This window comes from Orycteropus afer, unplaced genomic scaffold (assembly GCF_000298275.1).
Source record: "Orycteropus afer afer isolate SDZICR_OR568_19922 unplaced genomic scaffold, OryAfe1.0 scaffold00711, whole genome shotgun sequence".
Classification (NCBI taxonomy): domain Eukaryota; kingdom Metazoa; phylum Chordata; class Mammalia; order Tubulidentata; family Orycteropodidae; genus Orycteropus; species Orycteropus afer.
In genome coordinates, this window is record NW_006922298.1 from 841,617 (window position 1) to 846,621 (window position 5,005).

The following is a 5,005-nucleotide window of genomic DNA, read 5'->3' on the forward strand; positions in this document are numbered from 1 at the left end:
GGACAATCTACTTCTGTAGTGATACTGCCTAGCAAACCCAAGGAGGGGTCACTATGAGTAAGAATTGACTCAATGGCAGAGTTTGTATATATATGTGTGTGTGTGTGTGTAATTCTTTATTAGATAGTGCTATTACCTGTTCTTCTTCAGAAAGGTTTTCTAGTTCTTTATTTTTGTCTCCTGCTTTCACTACATTGTCCTTTTTCTGAATTGAGGTTGTATATTGTGGCTGAGAAATTTTGAAGTTTTTCTTTCTTGGTTATGAGTTGGTTTGTTTCACCCTGGTTTTTTGTTTTGCTTTGATTCAATATATTGGTATGTGTGGGTCAGGTGTGCTTCTTCAGTTGTTAGCTTGGCAGCACAAGGACTCTCCTCAGCTGTTTCTGGGTTGGTGGAATAATTAGTGGAAATATGGTTACATATCTCTGTTTGTTATGAAGAGACACTGCAGTTGGGATGAGCAGGTGTTGTCTACCCTCTGTCATTGATCCAGTGGTGCAGGAGATGGTGATGGTCCTCATCCATTGGGTGATGTGGTTGGTGCAGTATGTATGGCTGACTAGTGGAGAGTTAATGTTCTTCTCCTGTTGGATGGGACAGGGAAAACAGACAAATAAATAAACAAAAACATAAGCTAAACAAAACAAAATGAAGGAGAAGAAGAGAAGAAAAAGCAGCTGAGAGGTGAGGTTTTTGTAGTTACAATCAGCTAGCATCCCTGGGAACAGGCATTTGTGGAGCAAACCATGATCCACTGGGACATGTGTCCACAGAAGTGAAAGGAGCCTGGTGAGAATGACCACCTCCAAGAAAGAAGGCTGCAAGTGCATGCCTCCTGTGCTCACTGTGAGAATGATTAACCAGTGACTCAAGTGCAAGAAGAGAGGACTTCAGTCCTTGGGTCTGTCTGTTTGAGTAAGTCACTGAGGGTGGCTAGCCTGTAAGGGAAGTGACCAGGGGATCCAGGCAGGACTTCCCTAGACACTGGCTTAGTGGTTGTGGGAAGAAGTTTTGCCCCTATTCACAGAGAAACTGTATTTTTGGAGTGGAGAGAGTAGTTCACCAGTCATGATTCACTGGCATTATCTGTCAATCTTCTGGGGACCCATAGAAGTTTATCCAGCTCCTACCCAGACTCTAGTGGAAGGCTGCCCTGAATCTATCTTCTCCAAGCACAGGCCTTTCTGCTTGCAGAAATGGCAGGCACCTGGTGCAAATGGGCACCTCTGAGGGAGGAGGCTGCAGAGGTGAGCCCCTTGTGTTTAGTGTGAAAAAGGTCTCTCAATGCCTAAGGCACCAGAAGGGTGAGTGCCAGCCCCTGATTCAGTGTGGTAAAGATGAGTTGTTGGGGGTGGCTGGGCTGCCAAGGAAGTATCCAGGGATATGTGTGGGCAAGGGTAAGGATTCTCTAGCCACCAGGTTTGTGGGGTCAGAAAGAGTATTTACCCCTATGCGTAGAGAAGATGTGTGTTTGTTAGATCAGAAAATGCATTTCTCAAGTCCTGAATCACAGGCACGGGTCTGGTGCCCTTCTGGGCACTTGCAGCTGTTTATACAGCTCTTGAACAGATTCAGTCAAGCCAGAGGCCATCCTGAGCCTAGCTTCTCCAACTGCACCAACATAGGCTTTTCCTCTCCTGTAAGTTCTCAGCCCATATAACTGGTGTCTGCTACTGGTGAGTTATTTCATTCTCTTTCTTTGGCTCTCTCTTCGCTCCATGGCTCCCTGTGCTGACCTGTTTCCCTGCACAGTGCTCTCCCACCTCCAGCATGTGTTATGTTCACCTTGAATTCCTCCTGATTTTTTCTACACTTTGTATTTATCATGGTGTGGAGTCTATGAAGTTGTTTTCTCCTTCTCTGTGTCTGATGCCTCCTTACTCAAATTGATGATGCTGCTGTCAGTCTGGGCTTCTTTTCTCTCCCCAGACACTGACCTCCCTCCACCTTTCCTTTCAATCATAGTTCAGGATAATTCTTTATCCTCTCTTTTGATGCTCAGGATTCCAAGATCATTATTTGTATCTGTTTAACTCTGTTTTTCCAGGACTCTGTTGTAGAAGGATTGAGCGGAGTGTGCTAGTAGGACATCATCTTGTTTCTGTCTTAATCATCAATACTTCTTGATTGCAAGTTTGGTAAACTTCAGATTGCAGAAGTTGATAAAAATCTTCAATTTCTTCATCTTTGTCTTTAGTGGTTAGTGCATAAATTTGAATAATAGTAGAAGTAACTGGTCTTCCTCATTCGGAAGAAAGATGGGGCAATCTACTTCTGTAGTGATAATGTCTCAGAAACCCAAGGAAGGGTCACTATTAGTCAGATCTGATAGGCGTGTGGATATTATCCTATCACTGACAGCACTGTATTTCAGGATAGATCTTGAAATGTTCTTTTTGACAATGAATACACCATTCCTCTTCAATTTATTATTCCCAGCACAGTAAATCATGATTGTCTGATTCAAAATGGCCAATATCAGTCCACTTTAGATCATGAATACTCAGGATATTGATCTTTATGTACTCCACTTTATTTTTTTACAACTTCCAATTTATCTAATTCATACTTCATACATTCCGTATTCTGATTATTAATGGATGTTTGAAGCTGTTTCTTCTCATTTTAAATTGTTCCACATCAGCAAATGAAGATCATGAAAGCTTTACTCCATTCACACCATTGAGGTCATCTCTACTTTGAGAAGGCAGCTATTCCCCAGCCATATTTTGAGTATCCTCTAACCTAAGGGGCTCATCTTCTGCATTATATCAGACAATGTTTCACTGCTATTCATAAGTTTTTCAGTGGCCAACTTTTTCATAAGTACACTGCCACATTCTTTTTCTTTGTCTATTTTAGTCTAGAAGCTCCATTGAAACCTGTCCATCATAGGTAACCTTGCTGTTATTTGAAATACTAGTGGCATAACTTCCAGCATCACAGCAACACACAAGCCACAATAGTATGACAAACTGACAGACAAGTTGTAGGGTTTCACAGCAGGTGAAATAAAATAAACTATTATTCACTTGTGTATTTCTTGTGCTATGAATAGTAATCCACCAGTCATCTTGCAACAAATATTAACTCAGTATTATACTTTATTCAGTGCAGGAGAAACATCTGCAAACACATTTTGGAAATGAACTAAAACAGAAGCCAATTTGAGAAGATGACATTTAAAAAGATTTATCTGATGATCTTTTATTTTCCTGTTCATATGCTAGATAGATCATATGGAGGCATACATAAAGTAAGCCATCCATTAATGCTGTTATAGGGATCTGGAAGCCAGTTTCAATATTTTAAAAAACATAAATCAAGTATTTTGATGTAGTAAAGATGCAGAAGCATAGTAAAGACAAATTTCTTTGTTTTAATTTGAAAATATATCAGCATGTGTGATAACATCAGTTATATCTCACTGATTTTAAGTTCTGAACAGAAGTCATAAGAAACCTATTTTTGTTAAATGAAATGTTTTATTGCATGTGAACTTTGAAGGAATAAAAGAACAATAGAAGGAACCTCACTGGAGAAAAAAAATTGGCAACTATTTCCATAGAAAACCATTTCTGTAGGAAAAGGGGTAAGAATATGTTGGGAGTAGATTCACAGAAAATATGTACAGGAGTGGAATGGTTATAAAAATACAAGCTGTATTTCAATTATAAAATGTAGCAAATCCTATGTGTGATATTAAATATATAGCATACCTTCACAGAGTCCTTACTAAGTCCCTTTTCACTGGATATGGTGTCTGACATAGAGATTTATACTATGATTTTTAAAAACTACTTAAATGCAAAGAATGTAATTAATGTTAGTGAATCATACATGTAGATATTGTTCAATTGGTGTCTATTGTGTTGTGTATATTCTCAACAACAAAATAAAATAAATTTTAAAAATGTATAAAGGCACTACTTGTGGGACTGTGAAGTGATACAACCACTGTGGAAAGCAGTATAGCAATTCCTTAGAAATCTGGAATTGGAGATACCATTTGACCCAGCAATCCCATTACCAGGTATATATCCTAGAGAGGTAAGATCCAGGACAGGAATAGATATATGCACACCCATGTTCATTTCAGCACTATTTACAATAGCAAAAAGATGGAAACAAACTACGTGCCCATCAGCGGAAGAGTGGATGACCAAACTATGGTACATACACACAATGGAATTCTATGCAGCACTAAATAATAATGTAGAGTCAAAAAAAAACCCCTGCACAATATGGATGAACTTAGAAGACATTATGCTGAGTGAAATTAGTCAATCACAGAAGGACAAATATAATATTAGTTTGTTGTTGTAGAGGGTCAAGGAAAGGTTTATATATGGAGGGAAACTTTCTTTGTTGGTTGACAGGGGTGGGAGGGGAGGGAAGGTGTGATGGTTATGTTTGTATGTCAACTTGGCTAGGCCTGGTTAAGTGGCTGGGCAGCTGGATGTAGTATTCCCCATTACGAGACTGGTAATCAACTCCATGGTGGAATCTACTGGGAGCAGCTGAGTAGCTGCCTTTGTGTATGTGGTCTGCTTCCTGTATATAAGGAGAAGTTTTGAGAATGTTCTCTAGCATATGGCACACTTGGACCCTGCATATAGCCATGTCATTGCTCAGCAGCCTGCCATGCTCTGCCGACCTTAGGACTTACGATGGACTTTAATGGCTTGCCGTGTGGTTTGGTAACATCGAGACTGTGCCTTTTGACTTGTCAACCTTAGGGCTTCTCAGCCTCAGCAGCTAGCAGCTGTCTGAGTGAAGAAACACCTCTAGCTCCAGTGGGTTGGGAGCAGGAGGCACAGCTGGACCCCAAGGTTGAGGGGCCTTCACCCAGCCCCTGGAGCTTGGCACTTGGAACTTGGATTTAAAGCCTCCAAATTGTAAGAATATACTCCTGTTTGTTAAGGCCATCCCATTTGTGGTATATTTCTTATCAGAGCAGCACTAGGTAACCATAACAGAAGGGAACACTGCCTGGCTATGTGCC